General features: G+C 37.4%; 2 non-coding genes across 2 annotated transcripts; one reads left to right on the forward strand and one right to left on the reverse strand.

Annotated features, from left to right (window-relative positions):
- Positions 1-19,097: 19,097 nt before the first annotated feature.
- Positions 19,098-19,204, forward strand: LOC141609685 (small nucleolar RNA R71). Its single transcript, XR_012527605.1, has one exon. It is a non-coding gene; the product is annotated as a small nucleolar RNA R71 (small nucleolar RNA).
- Positions 19,205-22,279: 3,075 nt separating this feature from the next.
- Positions 22,280-22,386, reverse strand: LOC141609708 (small nucleolar RNA R71). The gene has a single exon (XR_012527626.1). It is a non-coding gene; the product is annotated as a small nucleolar RNA R71 (small nucleolar RNA).
- Positions 22,387-27,958: the final 5,572 nt, after the last annotated feature.

The raw sequence follows: 27,958 nt of genomic DNA on the forward strand, positions 1-27,958 counted from the left end.
GCTGTGATGCTGTGTGTGTGTGATTGTGGTGGAGTCACTTGCGGGAGTGGCTTCACACCCTAGTTCGCCCTCCGTGGAACCCGTCACGGGAGGGGATGTGCACATTAAGGGACAGGGATTGTTAGTCGCTCGTTGATGAGCTGGACTAGGTGGGGATGGGCTGTGGTCACCCACTGGCGGCGAGGATTACCTGTTGCGATGGGTAATCTGGCAGGGCTACACACTTCGGTGTGTAGTCGGTTACTGTGCGTGAGATCGATGATCAGCTGGTGGTAATGTTTGTTGTCTTATACTGATTGAGTAGTACTGACCCCGTGTTGTTGTTTTGTAAAACCTGCGGTGATCCATTCGGGGATGGTGAGCAGATTGTGACAGGTGATACATTTATTGAGCTTGGGGGCAGTCATGGGAGAGTCACCACGCTGGATTAGATGACACCATCACGAGCTTTAGTTATTGTTTTGATAGTTGTTGCCATTTGGTTAATTCGTTTAGTAGATTTTGGAGACTATGTAACTTTTATAATTACCGTACATTAATAAATATGTTTGGACTGTTGCTTTTGATATATACTAACCTCGGGCAACCGAGATGGTAACAACCTTTCATGCTGGGGTAGTCCTGGTAAGGTACCTTGGTATGAGGGGGTGTTACATATGTAGTTGTTCATCTCAATGCAATTGAAACGACATATGACATGACTCATCATGTTAAGCCTATGAGAAGTCTTTGGTTAGTAGGTTTTATCAACTTCTTGTACCTTACTCAACCTTACTACATACTCGTTTTCCTTTGTAATGTATACATTTGCATTACAAAACTTTCTGAGTACGTGTCTAGATCCAATCTAGACATAGGCCCTCTACCCTTAGAATGGCTCCCACTGTTTTCACAGTGTGCGGGCTCATCCCTCTTGCACATCCCATGATTGCAAGTGTACTCAATTTCCGTTGTAAATATCTCTCATTGTTCTTCATTGCCTAGAACGATTCTAGAAAATCCATTTCCTAAATAACATAGCCACAATGGTTCTTTAACCATCTTTAGGTGTTTCGAATACGGTTTTGTCGGAAACCATGCGCAATCTCAATTGTCAATTGTCATTTGTGTAACACCCTTACACAAATTAGTGAATTGCATTAAAAACACTTTGCTTTACACCATTACTGCTTCTTCAAGCACTTAAGTGTAATCCTTATGGCTTAGTTGGTAACTATTACCTAAAATCGATTTGAAACAATTCATCATACTCAAAGTATATGAAGTGTTATACATCATTACTTATTCAATTGATCCGGCAGCGGAAGCAAATGGAATCAATCAAATGTGTTCAACTTGATTGAACTAGTTATGAATCTTATCAACATAAGACTTCTTATTTGACGCTAATATCATGTGGATTTATCTCCATAAATCTTGATATTAAAGATGTATTATGTATATCTCCAAGTTTTAAATCATTCCCAATGATCAATATGTCATCCACATATAAGACTAATTAAAATTTCCATAACTCCCACTAAACTCTATGTATAAACACAACTTCTCGACTTATCGAGAAAAATTTTATAACATGATCAAAACATTGAGTCCAACTCATTGATGTCCTACTTAAGACAATCTCTTAAGTTGCACATTATCTTAGGATTGTAAGAATCTATAAAACTCATGACATGTATTGAATACATTCCTTCTAATTGAAGAATTGGGTTTTAGATTCACTCGTTATATGTATATCATCATAATGAAATATAATCCCTAAGAAGATCCGAATAGTGCAAAACACTTTGCAACTAATCAAGCTTTGATATCTCTCTTTGATATCCAACAATTTCACTCGGAATTTATTTCGGATTTTCATGGCTCTAAGCCTTGTATTGAGTTGTGACTTAAATACTCTCATGTAAGTCATATATTCATTACTTTCCAGAAGTAACTTGAATCAAACAATTTCTTTGTAAGTTGTAAGCTCTTTACTTTATTAAAAGTAACACTAATTCATCATTTTCAACAAGTGATGACTTTAACCTCCTAGGTTTTGAAGAAATAACGTCTTACACAAACCGTCTCATGTAGCCAAGAAAGACCAGTTTCTTGCGACATAACATTCTTTGTGGCTCTTAAATAATTTCTCCCACTCTGTCTTCTAGAAATAAACTTGTATATTAGAAAGACAGCTTCACGAGCCACAAACCCGTTGTACTCGTGATTATTGTAAGGAAAAATGAGCATTTGTTTCTTTTGAAAACTTACAAACATGGTACCTTACCATTTCATATCTCATATGATTCGTTTTAGATTTAGAGGAAAAATAATTTCGACAAAATGATAAATTCCCCAAAAGGATCAAGTAACTCAAAATAACTTGATTGAAGTCCAAACCATATCGAATAGTGTTTGATTTCTTTATCCAATCACATATTATCCCATAATGCGTGCTAAGAGAGATTAGTTTGTGATACTATATCACATTTCCTTTGGCTTATATCAAAGTCTTTACTTTGATAATCCCATCACGACTAAATTGTGATTCTTTGAACTCTTTGAACTTCTTTAAAGATTTCCTTTTCAACCAAAAGGCATGAGAAATCTTGCTTTGAATACAAGATACGCATATACCATAAGATCTAATGGTTTCAAGAGTACTCGACAACTCTTTGCGTTCATCATTCCAGAATCTAAGGTTTAATCTTGGGTTACCAATTTGAGTCTTGCATCATCTTCATGATATATAATTCTAGTTTGGTTTAGAATATAATCACCTTAATAATGGGCTAGCCATACATCAAATCATGGTGTATAGGGTCACAAAAGTGAAACCTCTTTTGTATCTTAACAAGTTTATATTCTTTTTTAGAGTTTATGTACTTAATAGTCACAATTAAGTACAACTCTAAACCCAAAAACTAGATTGAGTACACAATGACTCTATCTCTCGACATCATTGTTGCTAGTCGTCATATTCTAATCATCCTATTTATCAAACATAATGATAAAAACCACCACCGGTTTCTAATATTGACGAAGTAGTACTAGCAAAATTTATGTCAATCAAATAAACATTTAGAGAAGAAGGTCTCATTAGATGTCCCAAAACTAACTTGTTGATTCTCAATAATTTGGGGTAGTTTCCTTTTTAGCGTCCAACAATTAAGACAATGGAAACTTTATTGGTTGGGATTGATAGGTTTAGTATCGTTATTAACAATAACTTTACTTTTAATATTACCTTGTATCAATTGCATTCTAATTTTACTTCTTTGAACCTCGTCCTATTCTTAACGGTTTAAGAGAATGCTCCCACTCATTTCAAAGAATCTTTACTTAGAGAAGCAAAGTTTGAATCTTATGAAGACTACTCTTCAATTCAATCGTTTTAGTCTTAAAACTTTCATTGAAGTGGTTGCGTTATTTTGGTCAATTACGATTTCTAACAAATCTAATTACCAAAACAATTCTATCGTTTCAAGGTACTTAATTCAATTAAGTATATGAAAAACAATCCATTGTAAGTAGATGTGTTAGTCAAGAATCAAAAGCCTGTTTGATAATGAATAACTTTGATCTTTCTATACTCTTCACAAGAGATCCTTCCAACGGATAACACGAGTTTTTAGAAGAAAAATTCAAGTTTTGTCTTTAGGTACGATGTTTTAATAGAGATTTTGAAAAATCGAAATGATATCGTATATGAATTGTGGTAAAGAAATAGAACAATATGATAACGGAATAGTGGAAAACTTAACATTTATCGTTTTATTAATACTTGTAAATAACAAGTAAAGCATTTACATAGTGACCTCTACCCAACTATGATAAATGATTCCAAGATCCAAATTCATATTAACTTGGGCATCGGTAAAGCCGAATACAACCCTCATCAATATAACTCGGTGGATTAACTCTTTAATCGATTCTACTTTTAGAACTCTTGGTCGATAAAATTACATTAATATTTATCTTTAGCCCGAAACACATCCGGCAACCGTCGAGAATACTTTCGTTGAGTTCAACCCAAATTTCGAATAAATGTGTCCATGATCCAAATCTACATCAACTTGGGCATCGGTAAAGCTGAATACAACCCTCATCTTTATAAATTCGGTGGGTAGACATTTATCACCCACTTCCCCTACGTAACAAGGTTTGTACCCCGGTAAAGCCGAGTGCACTCCCTCACGAAATAGGTTTTCATGGTTTCTACTTTTTGGTAAGGCTAAGTCTCAATTGTTTATTTAAGCGAGAGGTCATGTCAATTTATTATCTATCACGTTTTAAGTGAACTAAAGCGGTGAACTACGATAATTGTAATTGACACGGCCGATTTACTCGATATAAAATGCATGTTTAGTTATGGCGATTTAGCGATGCATGCAACATATAAATAAAATGCAAAGCATAAAAATAAAATCCTAGTGTGGCTTCCTAAAATAGTAAATCTAATAAACTATTTTACAAATTCGGAAACCAATTTCTTTGGTCCCTTGAACTTCGGTTTTGACACGCATCTCAAGGTAACACCGTCTTTGATGGACCGTCTTCTCGAAAGGCACCATCTTCAAGGAACTCCGGAATAATTAAATTACAAAATGAATTACATAATTTTCTATTATACATTTGTAATTAAAATTTAAATCTATTAAATTACAAAACGGTGATACGAGATCACAAAATTACAACCGAATCGATATTCCCATACATTTCGGGCAATACCAATTAAAACTAAGGCCATACTAAGTAAAATTACATAATTCAAAAACTACATAAAATTAAAATATGACAATCATAAATAAAATGCAGCATTATAATATGTATGAACATGCTTAATTTTATGCTAAATCGCCTATAAAGAGCCAATATCGTATATTAATCGGTTTTTACGGATTTGCGTGATTTAACTTACTAAAATCACAATAATTACATAAATTCATATTTATGTACAAGTTAATTACCCTAACCATCTTAGGACTCAAAATTAGTCTCCACTAACATTTGACAATAATTAACTCAGATTTCTTAATATTGTTCATAAATGGACCTAAAAACAAAATTATGCCATAAACTTCAAATTTAAATCATAAAAATTTCAAATAATTTCAAAATTTGAAATTTAAACTCATGAACATTCTGGAAAAATACCATGACACTCATAATGTTCAAAACATAGGTTAAAAAATTTCGAAAATTCATCGAGGAAAACAATGTTGCGGTTTATCGGTTTTAACAATTATGACCATAAAAATATGAGAAAAATTATTTTTATCAACTTTTCACTTTTAGATCTGAAATATATGATAAAATTCAACATGTGACGTTTTTCCTTAGTCATGAAGTATGTTTTAACATTTTTACTAATTAAAGTCACTATTTATGTGATTTTTCATCAAAAATTCATAAATCATGCATAAAAACTTCATTATAGCCAAATATTTTACACACATCTTATAAAACTGCATGTGACAACATACTAAATTTCCATGACCATATTCGAAATATAACTCATATTAACCTATTTACCCATTTAAATACGATTTTAACTTGAAAAATCCAACTTTCGAGCAAAACAGCTCACTTTATCATGAAAATTTACAGACCATAAGTAGATAATATATGTGAAAACATATCCAAAAATCACTGAAAAAATAGAAGTTTAGCTATTTTTCGTCCAAAAATGACATTTTTATCATAAAAATCACATTTTAATGCCATTATTATATAAAATGAACAATAAAATCCATAAATAAACCAAAATGTCCTAAAAATTACTTAGGACCAGAAACTTTTAACATGCAAGGTTATTATTAGGTTTTTCTTCATAAAACCAATTTAATTAGTTTTGTATGTTAATCATATAACTCGGAAAAATTATAAACTGATTTGCATGCAAACAACCTAAGGCTCATGATACCGCTTGTTAGAATTCATAATCTCATTATTTAACATATTCATATATGTGACATTTTAATTTAGCCATAAAATTAAAACTAGATCTTATGCATGCAAACTTGAATAAGAATAGAGAAGAAATCGTTTTTCTTACTATGGGAGTTTCGGATTTTGGGCACAAATGAGTTCTCCTTCTCACTTGTTCTTGAGCTTTCCATATGTTTATTAGGATGATCCTCCATAAATCCCAAAGTAGAGATTCTCCTCTTGATTGCACCCAAGATTATCCCTTATCCCCACTAAACAATATTAGCTAGATATTAGTTTAGTAGTTTACCTTAAAATTGATTACTAATACTCATATATTACACTAATAATTTTAGTAATATTTTATGAACAATTTGAATCAAAAATATCATGTTTTGATGAAGAATAACATGAATATGTTAGAGAGAGAAACTTTTTGCATGTGTATGAATACAAGTGAAAATTGAGAGAATAAAATTCCCTCCTCTTCCTACACAAAACCGGTGGAGGGAGTATCTTAAGGCCAATGCTTGGTCTTTTCTTTTACTTTTGTTCTTTTTTAAGTAAAGTAGGTGTAAGACTACCCTATATCATAGGTAATCATAGTGTTTTATTTATCCATTAAACAAAACACCCACTCACCCATACTACCTCCAATATTTCGGTCATATGAGATAAAATGGACCTCCATTTTATTTTGTCAATTTGTCACTTGTCACACATTATGTCACATGTAGTATGTTACATGTTATTAATTAATTTGATGCATATTTATCACATAAATATCATTTCATGAATTAATTAAATTACATACAACAAATTGACTTGTGATACTTGATCACATAAATAAAATGGGTCATATAATTATAATTCACAATATTTTATAATTATAATTAACCATTCATTCTTATCTCTATTGTTTCTCAAACAATAAACAATTTTAGTAATAAAGCATTTTATTACTAAAATAAATCTTATTTAATCCCATTACAATAAGATGATTATTCTCTCTCACAAATTGAATTGTTCAATTTTAAGGAATTGATCAACTTGCATCGTCATAAAATTAATCAATTTTACAGATAAGGGCATTATCCTTTAGGTGTGACGTTAAGGGATCAACTGATCACCACCGTCCCACGACAGTAACGTCAAACTCTAGCAAGCCAATCGTTACCGATTAATGTTGGTCAGTTGACTATATAATTGAATCATCCCTTATGTATTCTTGAAATGAGATTTAAACATGTGATCATCATGATCGACAATTGTGTTCGCATTATTGTCGGGGACACTCCAACAATTCCTTCATCTTTCGCTCTTGCCTTATTTACTAGTATGCATAGCTAAATCTCCTGCTAGGATTTAGGGGATTCAATGAATTATTGTTAGTTGCTAATTAGGTTTACAGATCTTGCATTGCTATCATGTCTTTGTTGTTAATCACTGCATATAATCGTTCTTGTATACTTGAGTCGACACAATTAGATAACTAATCTTGGTAAGCCTTGACCTAGACCGGAAGGTTGGAAGGAGTGAGACCTGCAGTGAACATTATGATGCTTTAGTGAGGGCGGAAGCTAAGCTAATAGTGTTTTAGGGCGAATTGAGACCGGAAGGAGATATTCATTGCCCCTTTGACCGATACAAGTGACCGATCTGTGACCTTAGCTGCAATTATCTGACATTCATTGATGACCCAACAATCCTAGTTTTCTCCCTTTATTGCTAATCCCTCTTATTCTTTTCTCTCTCTTTAATCTCATTTAGTTTAGTTTAAACAACTCAAACCCCCAATTGTGACTATAGACAGACTAGAATTTAAAAGTAGATAGTGACCGCCTCCCTGAGGAGATCGACCCTACTTACCGCTGACTTCTGTTAGTAGTACTTAGGTATTTATTTTTGGTACCAGACGACGGTATCAACGATCCGCGCATGTCCCTCGGGAGTTGCAAATCCTCAAGCTTCTCTTAGGGTCTTAATAGTCATTTAAGCCCTTAGTAACCCTAATCCTTGTACCTAATTTTAGTATAAATACCCCATTGTACTACCTAGATTATCATCAACCCTTAATATGAACTCTTAATATCATCTTAATTTAGTCTTAATTTAGTTGTAATACACATTTCAATATTAATCAAATCTTAATCTTTCCTTAATTTCTCAATTATTCTTAGTTTTATTTGGGTAATTAGAAGATTATTTGGGTTTATTGGAAGATTGACAACCTTCCATCAACCATCAAGTACTTCTATTATTCTTTGCTTTATTATTTTGGATCATCTCAATAGGTATAATCTCTTTTTACCCTTGTTTAATCATTGTTAATCACATCATTTATTCATCATGTTTTGCTTTGTTAGTATGATTGACAACCTTATTAGCATGTTAAATGATACATGCATTTTATATAGTCTTTTTAGGCCTTTTTATGCACGTATTTCTATGCTATTATTGTAGTTTATGCTACGAAATGCCCCGAATATGCTACTTTGGTTTGTTTTGTCTTATTTGCAGGGATGGACCAGGAAGTAGTGAAATCAAGCCATTTACCGTCCGTTTTGCATGCATTTGGAGGAAGAGTGAATTTGGAGCGGAATTATAGCTGTCTTGGGATGCGTGAAGCCATTTCGGGAGCCAAAAAGACAAGTCAAAGCTGAACTAACGAGATTATGAGCTGCTGAAGTTAGTTTTCACTCGATCGAGTACTTTACTGGTTGATCCAGTGGTTTTAGATCAAATAATAAGTCGATCGAGTACTTTATATGGTCAATCGGACTGTTGCATATTTAGGTTTACTCGATCGAGTGGTTATTTCACTCGATCGAACGGTTTGAGCTCGGATTTGCTCGATCGAGTGGTTCTAAACCACTCGATCGAGTGGATTCTCTTATGGGCTTGGGCTTTTAGTTTTAATCCGTCATTAGGTTAATCAATAATCCTATTTTCTTATAAATAGGAAGGTAGGACGTCATTTGTAACTCTCCCTTTACTCTGACACAGACTATCATACGTTACTTTTTTCCTCCTGTTACTTTGGATATTGCTTTTATTCCCTTTTCCGAATCCTTACTCTACTATCATACGTTACTTTTTTCCTCCTGTTACTTTGGATATTGCTTTTCTTCCCTTTTCCGAATCCTTACTCTGTAACTTTCTATTCCTTTTTATTCTTCTTATTTAATGTTTGTTAATTTTCTTTCCCTTATTCTTGATCTCTTATTATTTATGTCTAGCTAATTTCTCTGCTAGGATTAGGTGATTCAATGGATGAATGTTAATGGCTAATTAGTTTATAGATTGGTCGTTGTTGTTTTAGTCTTTGTTGTTAATCACTGCCCTAAACTGTATCCTGCTAGTTGATTCGAAGCAATTAGCTTTTTAACCTTGGTAAACCTTGACCTGGACCGAAAGGTTGGAATGGGTGAGACCCGCAGTGAACAATAGGATGCTTTAGCGAGGGCGAAAGTTAAGCTAATAACATTTTAGGGCGAATTGAGATCGAAAGGAGATATTCGTTGCCCCTTAGACCGACACATCGACTGATCTGTGACCTAAACTGTGATTGACTGACGTTCATTGATGACCCGACATCCTAGTTTTCTTCTCTTACTGTTAATTTCTCGTATCTTTATTTCTCTCGCCTTAGTCTCTTTAGTTTAATTAAAACAACCAAAACCCCCATCTTGTGACATTAGACAGACCGAATTTGACAAGTAGATAGTGACCGCCTCCCTGTGGAGATCGACCCTACTTATCGCTAGCTTCTGTTAGTAATATTTAGGTATTTATTTTTGGTACAGAAACGACCATATCACTAAACTTGATCATGAGTGAGTAGTCCTTTAGTTAGGGTTAATGGGGAATTAGGGAAAACAAACATGGGAATTGATCTATGCTTAGTCTAATATGTTTTCATAATTAAATTGCTTGCTTGTTGTGATTTAAACCTATGCACATGTTATGTTTGATGAAATGCGAGCCTATGAATCCTTGCATTTTTTACCCATCTCTTATCTTTTCAATGAGGCTTGTAAGACATAAACCAACTCGAGCCTCATTAGACCATACAAATAGTTGAATAGGAGGAGACTAAGTCGACTTAGAGGTGTTGTACAGTCTAGACAACTCGGCTCCGGGACCTAAATCTCCCTAGAGATTGTAAGATATACACTAACTCGATCCCATCACAACAATAAGTGCTTGGTTCGATTTGAGAACATGTTTGCATAATCTATTTTCATGAATCCTCTATGAACCCATGACACCCTAGTGCTTTTAATCAATTGTTTACAAACCCCTTTATTTGCTTTACTTTGTTTTCATTAATTTACATTCATCTTGTTGATTAGTTTAGATTACATCTCATATCAACCCAATTTGTGACACCCTAAGACATAGCTACTTGCAATTGAAAATCCTACATCAATACCCGCCCCTTGGGATCCGACTTTTACTTAACTCTTTAATAAGAGTAGTTTGTGAAGTTATAAATATTTTTTTGGTTGGTAGCTTTTGACGACGAGTTTTTCCCGAACCAAAAATGGCGCCGTTGCCGGGGACGGTGTTCAATTGATTTGATTTTCGTTAATTGTTTTCAGTTGTGTCTTTCTTTACCTTGGGGAAGTGGTCGTAGTTAAACTCGTCGTCAAAAGTCACCTTAACCAAAACAATATTTATAACTTCACCAACTACTCTTAGTAAAGAGGCAAGTGAAGGTCGGATCCCAAGGGACGGGTATTGATGTAGGATTTTCAATTGTAAATGGTCGTGTATAAGGGTGTCACAATTTGGGTTGAGATAAGAGGTCAATTAGAACTAATCAACAATAAAAACAAAGCAAGGTAGATAAAATGAAGGTGTAAACAATTGATTAAAAGCACAAGGGTATCATGGGTTCATAGGAGAATACATGGGAGTTGATCATACAAACATATTCTCAAATTATAAGCAAGCAATTATTGTTGTGATGGGATCGAGTTAGTGTATATCTTACAATCCCTAAGAAGGTTCAGGCCCGGAGCCGAATCGATTAGATTGTACAACACCTACAAGTCGACTTAATCCTTCCTATTCAACATTATGCATGGTCTAATGAGACTCGAGTTGGTTTATGTCTTACAAGTCTCATTGAAAAGATAAGTGATGGGTAAAAAATGCAAGGATTCATAGGCTCGCATTTCATCAAACATAACATGTGCATAAGTTGAAATCACAACAAGCAAGCAAATAAATTATGTGAACATATTAGATTAAGCATGAATCATTCCCCATGTTGGTTTCCCCTAATTATCCATTAACCCTAGCTAAGGAAACTACTCACTCATGATCAAGTTTAACATGCTAACAAGGTTGCCAATCACATTAGCAAGGCAAAACATGATGAATGAATGAAAATGATTAACATTAATTAAAGCAAGGATTAAGAGAGTTATACCTATGGAGATTCCAAAATAATAATGCAAAGAATAATAGAAGTACTTGATGATTGATGGAAGGTTGTCAATCTCCCAATAAACCAAAATAATCTTCTAATTACCCAAAATCAATGAAGAACAATAGAGAAATTAAGGAAAGATTAAGTATTGAGATTTGTATTAAGGCTAGATTAAGAGTTGATTACAAGATTAAGGAATGATTACTAATTGATTACAATCTTGATTAAGGAAGTATTAAGAGAGCATTCTAATCTAAGTAGTACAATGGGGTATTTATACTAAAGATTAGGTACATAGATTAGGGTTACTAAGGGCTTAAATGACTATTAAGTCCTTAAGAAAAGTTGAGGAAATGCTCCTCTCCAAGGAGATGGGCATCTCCGTTTTGCTAGTCTTGCTGTGATCCGAGCGGCTTGAGTCTTGGCACGGTGGGTTCTGTCAGCTGATCCGAGTGGATCATAGAGGAGACGCTCGAATCCTATGGCTTCAAGACGAGCGTCTTAAGCACGGGACACTTGGATTGTGGTGGAGGGAGACGCCCGGATTGGTGGCAATCCGCTTGGATCCTGGGTCAGACAGCTTCTTTTCTCTTCGTTCCTCAACAATCCGCGGGGATCTTGTTGAGGATGCAAGGATCCTTTCGTCATTGCCCTTTTCACTTTATTATTTATATAGGCCTTCTAGTATCGTCTTCCCTTTGATGCTTGGTCATTAGATGCGATCAATTTAGCTCCATTTCGCCATGTAAATGCAAGGTTTGCACTCCTCTCCTACCAAGGGATCAAAACCTCAAAGAATATGCAAAATGGGAAACTAAAGATAGTAAATGACCCAATTATGCACTATAAAGCATAGGAACGAGGCAAATTCGGGGACTAAATGTGCTCAAATATAAGTCACATCAAACATCCCCAAACCAAACCTTTGCTCGTCCCGAGTAAATAGGTGACAAAAACTAGGACCCTTATTCAAACTAACCTACTAATATAGTCGATGTGAGACAATTAGTGGGTCTCACTCCGCCCCTTCAACTCACAACAAGGCAACCATGAGGTAGGATGCCTTTTTGCAAGGCAAGGTGGGGCTTGCCAAAATGGCGACACATCTAAGCATTAAGCACACAAAACAAGTAATGGATGCATCTAAAAAAATGAATAGCCACTTTCCTCATCTAAGTGGCGAAAATTATCTACAAGGGAAGCAATCTAAGGGTACACATTCCATCATAGATACGGTTTCTTCAAACTACTAAGCCTAGAAGGATACCAATAAATCATCTCCAAGTTGTGTCAAGCTAGGGTACTTTTGTCCTCAATCGTTAAATGCTTTCGTCAAGAGTAGACTCCCTATGGTGTTAGAAACACTGGAGGGTCGCGGAATTCCCCTTCTTGCCTAAACAAGAAGAAGGGTCGTCCCCTCTCTACCATGCACAAAAGTGGATACGATGGAAAAGGGATCAATAGAACTTGAGTTTCATATGGGAGTTTGCTTTTGTTGTTGTTTTTCCCCCAATTTGTGGCATTTGACATTTTGAGAACATTTCTTTTGCCATTTCTTTGATGTTTGGCATTTTCAACACTTGACAATTTCAACTTTTTCTTGCATTTCTTTTTGAACATTTTCATAGTCACCCCATTTGTAGTGAGGGTGCTTGTATTTGAAGCATAGGAGTTTTCATTTTTGTTACTCCTCTTTTCTTTTGATGCAATTGCAAACTTTTTCTTTTCTTTTCAATTCTTGAACTCAAATTTGAACAATTTTTGTGCGCATTCCCTTTGATGACAAAATGTGGTAGAACATGGATGATGGTTGAATGGTTTCAAGGGTCACCTTGGAATAAACGGTAGCCAAGGAGTTATCACACCACAAGGTACTCTTGACTAGGCCTTAATCCATGGGTCAAAGGATACTAGCATGACACATCCTACGGTGTTTTACAAGTATTCTAACAAGCAAAGTCTCAAGAAAAAAAAGTATCTACAAGGGCCTATATACACTTGTCAAGTTTCCCAAATAGATGCTTTCACAAAAATTTTCCTAGATGTGACTATATGCCATGATGCAACTAACATTTATACAACCTAATGCATATGCTTCTACCAACTAGTATGCCAAATAATCTAAATGCAATCCTATAATCACATTGTTTATACCGCATCGATCAAAATAAAACAACATAGTCATTAACATAAAGAGGAAAAAGGAGATTGGAAAGATCATACCATGCGGTCTTCAATATCTTCATGTCTCGGATGTGGCGTAGTCGATCAATGTGAAAAAGGGTGAACAAACACAATATATACAAACACAATATATACACAAGACTATACTATAAAGGAAATGAACATGTTTTTGGGTTTTTGCATTTTTCAAATTTTTATGGTTTTTATGTTTATAAAAAGACATGTTTTTGTATTTTTCAAAATTTTCCAATTTTTATCATTTTTTTTGTTTTAAAAGTCATGTTAGAATTTCCCATCCCCACACTAGTATGGGCATTGTCCTCAATGGCCAATACGATAGGAAATTATGCAAGCTATATGAAAATGCATGATTTCTATACTAAATGAAAACTATATGATATATATACAAAAGTGAATGCAAACTAAGCTATATTATATGATGTATGGATTTTGTTTGGTTGGAGAGCATAATTTAAATTAACTCCCAATGCGTATGCTTGAACTTCCCCAAACCAAATGAGACACTATTTCTAAATGTCAAAAATTGGGAAAGTTCATGCATAAGAATGCTATGCATGAAACTAAAATTGTCATTTTGGATTTTACATGGTAGGAACAATAAAAGACACCTCAATGGGACCGAGGTGGGAGTCCTCTAGGTGGTGCTAGGACTCAATACTCATGATCAAGAATAAAAATATATGAAAACAAGAGAAATGGACAAAGCTAAAGGAGGTGTAGGAAACTCACAATGCATTGTGGCATCCTCCAAAAAGCTTGCTAATCCTCAATTGTCACCCATGGCGACATCACTACCATCTCCATCATCATCATCATCCTCACTAGCATCATTATCTTAATCTACCTCCATAGACCCGGAGGCTTCACCATCATCTTCACTACTTGAGCTTTCTTCTTCTTCCTCACTTCCCTCTTCTTCGTCACCTTCTTCATCTTCTTCTTCACCATTCTCAACAACAATCTCCTCATCACCCATGCTAGCATCCCTAGGAGCATTAGGAAAGAAGACTTCCCTAACCGCCCAACTAGGCAAAGGACATGATGGGTCAAGAAGTCCTTGCCTAGCTAGGTGTAAGAGGGGCGGATATTGAGCTCTATATGCATTGACTCGGTCTTCGTGGGCTTGCTTATGCATTTCTTGCATCAAAGAGTCAAGTAATCATTCCCCACCGTAACATTTTTGGGTCGGAACTCAGGGTAGGTGAATGGGTAGGGTGGAGTGACAATGGAGGAGGAGGAGGATTCGATAATGTCCTCCCTTTGTTGTTGTATAATCAATTCGGCTTCCTCGGAGAGGGGAAGAAGATAGTTTGTCCTACGGACATTGAGTCGGCATATTTTGCTTGGTAAAATGAAGGATTTTGCATCTTTGGTAAGCCACTCAAATTTGTTCTTAAGATTGTCGTTCTTGACCCAATGGAATTTGTGAACCATAGTGGCTAGATCAATGAGGTGGCCTCCCTTAACCGGCTTATAAATGTTATCTTTGTTGAAATTCCGGTTGAAATGCTTTGCCAACAATGTTACCAATCCCCCATTTACTATAAAGGCCACACCCTCCTTGCCATGGTCGATATTAAGCCACCTTTCGATTAAAAGTTGAAGAATATTGTATCTCGTGGTGAACTTCTTATCGACATTCAAGGTTGACTCGAGATAGATGAAATCAAGTTCGGTAAAATGATTAGTCCCCTTCCTAGCAATTAAAGTGTTCCCAACAACCTTGTGCCATACCCTTATACCCGGATGGTGGACATAAAGGGCACGACAATCGTGGTAAGACGTAAACTTTCTTCCGGTAATAGCCTTCCATAAAGGAGCGGGATCATATTTTGTTGGAGGTTTCTTCACATAGTTCGAGTCATTACTAAGACCAAAAATTTTACCAAACGCACCAAAGCCCATCTTTCTATCCACATTCTCAAGGCGGAATTCAATGTTTGTTCGAGTCTCCACCTTTGTAACTTTCAATGAACTTAGAAATTCCAAGGTGAGGAAGGGTAGGTCAATTCTTGCATATCAAACAATGTAAGCAATCCCATAGACTCAAAGAAGTTCTTGGTCCTTTCCAGGACACCCAATTTGGTCAAGGCATCTTGGCAAATAAACTTGGTGGGTAAAATCGACTTCTTAGCAAGAGACACAAAATTTTTCCTATGAGAATCGGATCTGAAAGTTACCTCCGGATATTTTTCTAGTTGCTCAATAACCGGGATTGAAGTAGTAGCTTCCACCATAGGAGTTTCTTGAGTTTCCTCTCTTGCTTGATGTATCACCAAAGCCTTAGAAGCTTGAAGTGCTTGTTGTCTTTTAGAAAGGTTTGGTTTTGTGGGTGCCTTGCTTCCACCTTTGGTCCTAGCCATTGTTCTTCTCCTTTGTATGTATCAACAACCAAAGATTTGCTTGAATTCTTATAGTATCCTCAAGCTTTAATAAAACCCAAATCGACTTAGGATTTTTGAATTTTGCCCTTAATCATAGAGAATCGATTCAATTTTTGAAGATTTCTATGTTTAGATGGCTTCTTGTTGATAAAGGAGTGATTTGTTTGAGTTTTGAGGAAGTTTGGAATTGATTTGGGTGAATTTGGTTGAGGAAATTGATTTTTGTGGATGGAGGGATTGAGGGTTTTGAATGTGTGTTTATGTTTTGAATGAAGGAAATGAAATGGGGAAAGGGACTTAAATCCCGTGTTTTTTTAATTTCAGCAGGGGGAGACGAGCGTCTTCTGGCTGGGACGCTCGGATTCTAGGTCAGCCAGTTTTAAGAAATGAAACATGTGCTGAGACGAGCGTCTTCAGCAGGAGACGAGCGGATTATTTCGAGGACGGTCGGATTCCAGGTCAGGGAGAAATCCCAGATTTTGATATAACCAGGACGAGTGAATCTTCACTGAGACGAGCGTCTCGAGGTTGAGACGAGCGGATTCTTGAGGAGACGCTCGGATTCTCACCCAGTGTATATTCTTTCTTTCCAGCTCTGCCAGGACGAGCGTATTCTAGTCAAGACGCTCGGATTTTCACACAAGACGAGCGGGTTCTTGAGGAGACGCTCGGATTGCCCCTGTACCTCACGAATTCAGTTCCACCCGTGGATATTTTCATAACCCAAGTCATTCTGCCTTCGTTCCTTTGGTCTTCATTGTGGGGGCACTACGAAGGCTTGGATAGCCTAGGCAATTGCTATACCCACACTAAGTCAAAACACTACACATCAAGAAACATATAAGTCCCTCCCTCACTCTCTCTCAAAATGATGATCTTGATCGAAGCATAAAAATATAAATCCAAAATTGACAAAAATGCAATACAATAAGTAAAATGCAAGTTAAGGGGTTAGAATATTTACAAATGGTGGTTTAGGGAGGACTCCACCAAACTCTCATTAATGTATGAGATGTCAAGGGGGCATAGCCAAGGTGTTGTTGATGTTGCTCAATACCTTGAAGAAGTAATCGAAGGCTTGTTCATTGTTATTATAAAGATCTTCAATAGACCTTTGCACATTGTGTTCTTCATTGTGGTGACTTGAGTGGAAATGGTCACCAAAGCCTTGGTCTTGGGTAATAGCATTACCAATATAAGGGTTGACTAACCCTTCAAACTCATCATCCCATAGACCGCATACTTCATCTACTTGTTCCCCAATAGTATCATGAGTTGATGAGAACAACTCCTCTTTCTTCTTGTCATTATGGCCAATGAGGCCTTCTTATTCTCTTCTCATGAGTGGTGGTGAGCTATTCAAGTTCTCATTCTTGTTGAAACATTCTTGCTCTTTGGATGGAGCATCTTGGAGATTACCCACTTTCTTCTCCCATATGCATGGTGATTCTTTATCCATAGCTTGTCCTTTGCATTGAGATGCCAACTTCTTCCTATCACTTTCTCGGCTATAATGATCAACCATGAAACATGGCTCATGTAAGCGGGGAGCTCTCATTGTCTTGTCAAGGTTAAAAGTGATTGTTTCATCTCCCACTTCAAGTGTGAGCTCTCCATGTTTCACGTCAATCACCGCTCCCGCGGTGTGTAAGAAAGGTCTTCCTAAAATGATAGGAATGTTAGAGTCTTCCTCCATGTCAACAATAACAAAATCCACCGGGATGAAGAACTTGCCAATTCTTACCGGCACATCCTCCCATACCCCTAAAGGTGTCTTCGTTGATCGATCCGCCATTTGAAGTGTGATATTAGTGCACTTGAGTTCTCCTATTCCTAGCCTTTTGCACACCGAGTATGGCATGACACTCACACTTGCCCCAAGGTAACATAGAGCTTTGTTGATTGTAGTGTCGCCAATGGTGCATGGAATAGAGAAACTTCCCGGATCCTTGAGTTTTGGAGGTGAACTTCCTTGTAGGATGGCACTACTCACCTTAGTGAACGCAATAGTCTCTAGATTCCGGATGGATTTGTTTTTTGTAAGAATATCTTTCATGTATTTCGCATAGGCCGGAACATGATTAATCAATTCGGTGAATGGGATTGAGACTTCCAAGTTCTTCACAATCTCCATGAACTTTCTAAGTTATTCATCAAACTTAGGCTTAGCTTGACGACTTGGAAATGGAAGTCTAATCACAATAGGCTCTTTCTCCTTAGCCTTCTCTTCATTCTTCGTTTTTGACATTTCTTGAATGGTGGTGGGTCCTTCTTCTTTCTTAGAGTTTTCAACTCTTTCCTTGTCACTAGCATTCACAACAACTTCATCAATGGGCCTTTTCGGCCCCTCATACCTTGTAACACTCCTCAAATGGATGGCACTTACCCACTCATGTCTTGGGGGATTACCTTGAGGTGGTAATTGCCCCTTTTGTCTTTGAGAACTAGAAGATGTTAATTAAGACATTTGGGTTTCCAACATCTTCGTGTGAGCTAGTATGTTGTTGATGGTGATGTTTTTTTGCTTGGCTATCCTTTTGCATTTGAGTGAAAAATTCTTGTTGGTTCTTTTGCATTTGGAGGACCGCTTTTTGAACATCAAAACCTTGGTCATTTGTTTTATTGTATGGAGGTTGATTTTGATAACTTTGGTTTTGATTGTAAAAGGGTCTTTGAGCTTGGTTTCTCATTAGAGGTGGAGTGTATGCTTGAGGGTTTTGAACATTTTGACTTTTGTATGAAATATTGGGGTGGAATTTGGTATTCTAATTGTAATAGTTGGAATAAGGGGTGCCACTTTTGTATGCTTGGAAAGCATTCACTTGTTCCCCTACATTCACTTTGGCCATGTCCCAAAGTTCCACAATTCTCACATACTCCACTTGGAATTGATGATGATGCTACCATAGCATTAACATGTTGCTTGGGTGATTTGGAGGCCTCTTCAAGTTTAGCCATGGCCTTCTAAAACTTCAAATTGGTGGTATCAATACGAGCACTAAGTTGAGCACCCAATTGAGTAATGGAATCCACCTCATGCTTTCCTCCTCTAGTAGCCTTCCGAGGTCTACTATATTGTGAGTTATGGACCGCCATTTCTTCAATTTTGTTCCAAGTTTGATAGTCATCAATTTTGTACAAGGAACCACTCGCTAAGTCCATGGTGTGGACAAGATCGGCAAGTGTCCTTGAATCTTTCCCATGCTTCGTACAAAGATTCCTCATCCCTTTGTTTGAACCCGGTGATTTGGGCTCTCAACATGTTAGTCTTTTCCGGAGGATAGAATTTCTTGTAGAAAGCAAGTGCCAATTTCTTCCAAGAATCAATACCAAGAGTAGCTTTATCTAGGCTCTTCAACCATTGTTTCGCGGAACCAATCAAAGAAAAAGGAAATAAGACCCATCGGATTTGGTGTTGAGTAACTCCGGTTTGAGAAATCGCATCACAATAGTCACAAAAAGTCTCCATATGAGAATGAGGGTCTTCAATAGGCATCCCTCCAAATTGACTTCTCTCAACTAAATGTATGAATGCGGATTTGGCAATGAAATTACCGGTTAAATGTTATGGTGTAGGAGTACCATTTGGTAGGTTCTCCTCGGTTGGTACGGAATGTGATGAGAATTTAGGCATTGTGGGTTGATTTTGTGGTGGGTTTTGTATTGGGTTATCCTCTCCTTCTCTTGTAAAAGGGTTGATGAACTCAATACTATTTGGTTGAATGTCCACAATCTCACCAATACCTCTCAAAGTATTTCTAGCAAGTCTTCTATTGTTGGTCAAAGTTCTTTCGATTTCACGATCAATGGGTAACAAGTTACCTTGTGATCTCCTAGACATGAAAAATATCAAACAACTCGAAAATAATTAGAACAAACATTGAGGAGTTTGACTTCCCCAAGGTAAAGAAAGACACAACTAAAAAAAATTAAAGAAAATCAAATCAAGTTAACACCGTCCCCGGCAACGGCGCCATTTTTGGTCGTAGTTAAACTCGTCGTCAAAAGTCACCTTAACCAAAACAATATTTATAACTTCACCAACTACTCTTAGTAAAGAGGCAAGTAAGGGTCGGATCCCAAGGGACGGGTATTGATGTAGGATTTTCAATTGTAAATGGTCGTGTCTAAGGGTGTCACAATTTGGGTTGAGATAAGAGGTCAATTAGAACTAATCAACAATAAAAACACAGTAAGGTAGATAAAATGAAGGTGTAAACAATTGATTAAAAGCACTAGGGTATCAAGGGTTCATAGGGGAATACATGGGAGTTGATCATACAAACATGTTCTCAAATTATAAGCAAGGAATTATTGTTGTGATGGGATCGAGTTAGTGTATATCTTACAATCCCTAAGAAGGTTTGGGTCCCGGAGCCGAATCGATTAGATTGTACAACACCTATAAGTCGACTTAATCCTTCCTATTCTACATTGTGCATGGTCTAATGAGACTTGAGTTGGTTTACGTCTTACAAGTCTCATTGAAAAGATAAGTGATGGGTAAAAAATGCAAGGATTCATAGGCTCGCATTTCATCAAACATAACATGTGCATAAGTTGAAATAACAACAAGCAAGCAAATAAATTATGTGAACATATTAGATTAAGCATGAATCATTCCCCATGTTGGTTTCCCCTAATTACCCATTAACCCTAGTTAAGGAAACTACTCACTCATGATCAAGTTTAACATGCTAACAAGGTTGTCAATCACATTAGCAAGGCAAAACATGATGAATGAATGAAAATGATTAACAATAATTAAAGCAAGGATTAAGAGAGTTATACCTATGGAGATTCCAAAATAATAATGCACAGAATAATAGAAGTACTTGATGATTGATGGAAGGTTGTCAATCTCCCAATAAACCAAAATAATCTTCTAATTACCCAAAATAAATGAAGAACAATAGAGAAATTAAGGAAAGATTAAGTATTGAGATTTATATTAAGACTAGATTAAGAGTTGATTACAAGATTAAGGAATGATTACTAATTGATTACAATCTTGATTAAGGAAGTATTAAGAGAGCATGCTAATCTAAGTAGTACAATGAGGTATTTATACTAAAGATTAGGTACATAAATTAGGGTTACTAAGGGCTTAAATGACTATTAAGTCCTTAAGAAAAGTTGAGAAAATGCTCCTCTCCAAGGAGATGGGCATCTCCGTTTTGCTAGTCTTGCTGTGATCCGAGCGGCTTGAGTCTTGGCATGGTGGGTTCTGTCAGCTGATCCGAGCGGATCATAGAGGAGACGCTCGGATCCTATGGCTTCAAGACGAGCGTCGTAAGCACGGGACGCTCGGATTGTGGTGGAGGGAGACGCCCGGATTGGTGGCAATCCGCTCGGATCCTGGGTCAGACAGCTTCTTTTCTCTTCGTTCCTCAACAATCCGCGGGGATCTTGTTGAGGATGCAAGGATCCTTTCGTCATTGCCCTTTTCACTTTATTATCTACATAGGCCTTCTAGTATCTTCTTCCCTTTTATGCTTGGTCGTTAGATGCGATCAATTTAGCTCCATTTTGCCATGTAAATGCAAGGTTTGCACTCCTCTCCTACCAAGGGATCAAAACCTCAAAGAATATGCAAAATGGGAAACTAAAGATAGTAAATGACCCAATTATGCACTATAAAGCATAGGAACGAGGCTAATTCGGGGTCTAAATGTGCTCAAATATAAGTCACATCAGGAAGTCAATCTCCTCAAGGTTGTGCTAATTGTTTTCTAGTTGTTTGATATTTTGCATGACTAGGAGATCACAAGGTAATTTATTACCTATTGATTTTGAGATTGAAAGGACCTTAACCAACAATAGAAGAGTTGCTAGAGGTACTTCAAGAGTGGTAGGTATTTGAGAGATTGTAGACATTCAACCAAATAACATTGAGTTTGTCAACCCTTTTGCAAGAGAAGGAGAGGATAAGCCAATTCAAAACCCACCACAAAATCAATCCACAATGCCTAAATTTTCATCACATTCCGTACCAACCGAGGAGAACCTACCAAACGGTACTCCTACACCACCACATTTAACCGGTAATTTCATTGCCAAATCCGCATTCACACAATTAGTTGAGAGAAGTCAATTTGGAGGGATGATTAGTGAAGACCCTCATTCACATATGGAGACTTTTTGCGACCATTGTGATGCAATTTCTCAAACCGGAGTTACTCAAGACCAAATCCGATGGGTATTGTTTCCTTTTTCTTTAATCGGTACCACAAAGCAATGGTTGAAGAGCCTAGACAAGGCTACCCTTGGTATTGATTCATGGAAGAAGTTAGCACTTGCCTTCTACAAGAATTTCTATCCTCCGGAGAAGACTAATATGTTGAGAGCCCAAATCACCGGGTTCAAAAAAAGGGATAATGAATCATTATATGAAGCATGAGAGAGATTTAAGGAGACTTGTTATTCTTGTCCACACCATGGACTTAGTGAGTGGTTCCTTGTGCAACAATTTTGGAACGGCCTATATGAAGACTCACGCAATGTTCTTAATATGGGATCCAATGGGATGTTTACCGAAGTTGATGACAATCAAACATGGGCCAAAATTGAAGAAATGGCGGTTCATAATTCCCAATATAGTAGGCCTTGAAAGGCCACAAGAGGAGGAAAGCATGAGGTAGATTCCATCACTCAATTGGGTGCTCAACTAAGTGCTCATATCGACACCATCAATTTGAAGTTTGAGAAGGCCATTGCTAAGCTTGATGAAGCTTCCAAATCACCCAAACAACATGTCAATGCTATGATGGCATCATCCTCAATTCCAAGTGGAGTATGTGAAAGTTGTGGAACCTTGGGACATGATCAAAATGAATGTAGGGGAACAAGTGAACAAGTGAATGCTTTCCAAGCATACAAGAATGGCACCCCTTATTCCAACTACTATAATGAGAATACCAAATTTCATCCAAATCTTTCATACAAGAGCCAAAATGTTCAAAACCCCCAACCCACATACACCCTACCTCTAATGAGAAACCAAGCTCAAAGACCCTTTTTCAACCAAAGCCAAGGTTATCAAAATCAACCTTCCTACAACCAATCCAATGACCAAAGCTTTGATGTTCAAAAAGTGGTCCTCCAAATGCAAAAGAACCAACAAGAATTCTTCACCCAAATGCAAAAAGATATCCAAGCTAAGGAAATCACCATCAACAACATTCTTGCCCACACCAAAATGTTAGAGACTAAAATGACTTAATTATCATCTTCTAGCTCTCAAAGACAAAAGGGGCAATTACCGCCTCAAGGTAATCCCTCAAGACATGAGACGGTTAGCGCTATCCATTTGAGGAGTGGTACAAGATATGAGGGGCCGAAGAGGCCAATTGATGAAGATATTGTGGATGCTAGTGACAAGCAAAGAGTTGCGGAGAACTCTAAGGAGGTAGATCCTACTTTCAACGAACTTTCGAAGAAGAAGAATGAAGAGAAGGCTAAGGAAAAAGAGCCTATTGTGATTAGACTTCCATTCCCATGTCGTCAAGCTAAGCCTAAGCTTGATAATCAACTTGGAAAGTTCATGGAAATTGTGAAGAACTTAGAAGTCTCAATCCCATTCACGGAATTGATCAATCATGTTCCGGCTTATGCAAAGTACATGAAAGACATTCTTACCAAGAAGAAATCCATCCGAAAATTAGAGACTATTGCCTTTACCAAAGTGAGTAGTGCTATTCTTCAAGGGAGTTCCTCTCCAAAGCTCAAAGATCCGGGAAGTTTTTCTATCCCATGTACCATTGGCGACACTATAATCAACAAAGCATTATGTGACCTTGGAGCAAGTGTAAGTGTCATGCCATACTCGATATGTAAGAGGCTAGGAATGGGAGAGCTCAAATGCACCAACATCACTCTTCAAATGGCGGATCGATCAACAAAGATACCTTTAGGGGTATAGGAGGATGTGCCCATGAGAATTGGCAAATTCTTCATCCCGGTAGACTTTGTCATTGTAGACATGGAGGAGGATTGCAACATTCCTATCATCCTAGGAAGACCCTTCTTGCATACCGCCGGAGCGGTAATTGATGTGAAACATGGAGAGCTCACACTTGAAGTAGGGGACGCGACAATCACTTTCAATCTTGACAAAACAACGAGAGCTCCCCGACTACATGAGCCATGCTTCATGGTCGATCACTATAGCCGAGAAAGTGATAGAAAGAAGTTAGAATCTCTATGCAAAGATCAAGCCATGGTAAAGAAACACCACGCATATGGAAGAAGAAAGTGGATGACCTTTAAGTTGCTCTATTCGGAGAGCAAGGAATTTTCAACAACAATGAGAGCTGGAATAGCTCACCCATCATGACAAGTAATGAAGAAGGCCTCATTGGCCAAGATAACAAGAAAGAAGAGTTGCTCTTGTCAACTCATGACATCATTGGGGAACAAGCTAGTGAAGTTTGCGGTCTATGGGACGATGAATTTGAAGGATTGGTCAATCCTTATATTGAAAATGCTATGACCTTAGACCAAGGCTTTGTTGATCCTTGTCATCACTTTGACTTGGATGACTACAACAATGAAGAGAACAATGTGCAAAGGTCTACCCAAGACCTCTAACATGAAAATAAGCAAGCCTTCGACTACTTCTACAAGGTGTTGAGCAACATCAACAACACCTTGGCTTTGCCCCCTTGACATCTCATCCAAGAATGAGAGTTTATTGGAGTCCTCCCTAAACCACCATTTGTAAATATTCTAACCCCTTAACTCGCATTTTATTTCCTTTATTGCATCTTTGTCATTTTTGTGCTTTGATCAAGATTTTTGACATGAGAGCAAGTGAGGGAGGTATTTTAAACGTGTTTTGATGTGTAGTGTTTGACCAAGTGTGGGGATAGAAAATGCCAAGGCTAAACGAGCCTTTGTAGTGCACCCACAACATTTAACAAAGGAAAAGAAGAAAGAATGACACGGGAAAAGGAACCCCCACGAGCGGACCTGAGCTCGTGGGAGCTGTAGAGGATCCGAGCGTCCCTAGGAGAATCCGAGCGTCCCCAGCATCAATCCGCGCGTCCTGACCTTAGGACGTGGGAGCTGGGAAAGTTTAAATTGAAGAAAACGTCCTGTAAGGAAATCTGCGCAAGCCAGCTTCAATCCGCTCGTCCCCAACTTCAGGACGCTCGAGCTGTAGTGAATCCGCGCGCCCTGGGAAGTTCCAAATTTATCAAATTTTCCTGTAAGGAAATCTGCGCATCCCAGGAAAAATCCGAGCGTCCTAGCAGAAATCCGCTCGAGCTGAGGAGGATCCGCGCGTCCTGGCACTGTTTTGCAATTTCGGGAAATCCTGTAAGAGGATCCGCGCGTCCCGTGAAGAATCCGAGCGTCCCAGGCCTGTACTTAAGCAAAACACAGGACAACCCCTTCCTTCCCAATTCATTTCTATCTTTCAAAAACACAAACACACACCTCTTCTCCCACTTAAACCCTTAATCAACCCATTCAAAAACACCAATTTCTCAACAAAATTCACCACCATTCAAACAAAACTTGCTCAAAACAAGATTAAATCACTCCTTTATCAACAAAAGACCATCTAAACATCAAATTCCTCCCAAATTGAATCAATTTTCTAGGGTTTGGGCAAAAATTCGAAAATCCTAAATTGATTAAGGAATTGATTGAAGTTTAAAGAAGCAAGGAACATTCAAGCAAAATCTTGGTTTGTTGATACCAATTTGAGAAGGATAATACAATGGCAAGGACCAAAGGAGGAACCAAGGCACCCAAGACAACAAATTTATCAAAGAGACAACAAGCTCTTCTTGTATCTAAGGCTTTGGTAGTGACCCAACCAAGGGTGGAAATCCAAGAAACCGCAACTCCTATTGAGGAAGCTACCACACTGATACCGTCGTAGAGTATCAAAGATAAATTTATAAATCCAAACTACTACTATAGCTAGTGGCAGTCAGGGTCGAACCACAGAGAGGCGATGCAATTAATAGTTGCCTAGTTTTAGTCTAAAGTAACAATTGTGAGGGGGTTTGATTTGAATAGTTCTATAACTAATGGTGACAAAACTTAAAAGTAAACTAAGCAAATAAATGAGCTATTAAAGGAAATAGGTGAAATCAAATATTAAAAGAATGTTAAGATTGTCGGTTCACTGTAGTTTCGACGGCGGTATCCTAGGTAAGTCTGAAATAATCACATAAGACGGGAAAATAAGAAGTCCTCTCGGTCCATTCTTAACAGGTAGCATCTTTCGATCTAGCTACGGGTCCCTAATATCACTAGTACTGACTCTCGCCCTGAAAAGTGATTCATAGAAGCCTAAATTAACTTATCTCTCGATCTTATTAATTTAGTCGTCTTAATTAAGTAGTCTATTTCCCTCCCCTATCTTTCGATCTATCGGGTCGGTCAATTCCTAAGCATTCAACTAGTCGCGTGCACTCGATTCGTCAAATATAGCAATTAAATTAATTAAGATGGAGCTAATCTCACATGAGCCGGTCGATCGACCAGGGTAGGCAGTCGATCGACCATGGCGCGACTCAGGTTTACGAAATCTACGCCGCCTACACTACAGGTCCCCTACATCCTAGCACAAAGGGTTTAGCTACTCATGATAAAATTCATAACAACAATGAAATTAATAATTAACGAAATTTGATGCATGATTAAATAGACTAAACAAATAGGATGCATAAACGAAATAAGGCTTGGGAAACTACTCTATGCAATTCTAATCTATGAACGAATAAAGATAAACTGAAATTAAAGAGTCGGAATTACCGAATGAAAACAGGACGAAGAATCCCAAAGCACGAACTTTATTAAGGAAGATAAAACTAATTGTATTGAATGATTATGAAATCTAATGCTAAACTCGATATTGAACCCTAATTATTTCCCTAAAATTCGATGATATAACCCGATGCCTGTTCTGAAACATAGGGTTCACGTTATATAAGAATATAGCGTGATTCTTATTCTTAAAACCTAATTACAATTGGGCTTCTGACTTCTCGTCCTTTTAATTTGTGTCAGATTAAAATAGCGGTCGATCGACCACTAAGACCGGTCGATCGACTAAGATGCGCTGTACAGAAGCTTCAGACAATCGTGCTCTGGTCGATCGACCATGTAGGTCAGTCGATCGACTGATTTAGCTGGTACTTTGCTCCAAAAGCCTCGTAAAGTTGTCTTTCAGGCCTCGATACGCACACCAAGTTTGCTTCCCGAGTCTTTACTCCATGTCAAATGCAATGTTAGGTACTCAAGGACGGATTCGGCTCGATTTCCGCTGGATTCTTCACATTTCTGCAATATTACACAAAAACACGAAAGTAGACGGAAATAGGGAAAATAGTAGCATAAACTACATAATTGAGCTCTGAAATGCGTGTAAAATAGGGTGTAAAACATCATATTTAGGACACGCATCAAACTTCCCCAAACCAAACCCTTGCTTGTCCCCAAGCAAGAACTAGACTCGATCCTAAGACCTAATTGGAACGAGTTCAATCTCAGAGCGAAATGCGACTATAAAGCCTAAACCAGTTTAATCCAATAACTAACAATCAATTAGCAATATGAATCATGCAAACGAGTTATGTAGTCGTTAAAAACCGCTGAACCGTCAACTATAGAGACTTATTATCATGGACTCTCACGGGTCGCTTAAATAACACAATGAATACGGGTGAGTATATGTAAAGATAGAAATAAGTAAATGTAGTGACTCTCACCTGACTACGACCTATAAGAACATGCCTGCAGTCTAATATGAAAATAATCTCTACAACCGTACATATGCATTCCAACCAAACAAATGACCATGACACATGCCGAGGTAAATATGGATATGTGAGGTAATGGGCAAGAAGGGGCTAAGATAAATTTGGAATAGAGGAGTTAAAGCCAAGCTAGTAACTTACTAAACACCAAATGATAACAACATCCGACTTTCTTACTCAAGATTCAACAATAAAACCGGTGCTAATGATTAGCACTAATCTCACAATCTCATAAAATATTA

This window comes from Silene latifolia, chromosome 10 (assembly GCF_048544455.1).
Source record: "Silene latifolia isolate original U9 population chromosome 10, ASM4854445v1, whole genome shotgun sequence".
Classification (NCBI taxonomy): Eukaryota; Viridiplantae; Streptophyta; class Magnoliopsida; order Caryophyllales; family Caryophyllaceae; genus Silene; species Silene latifolia.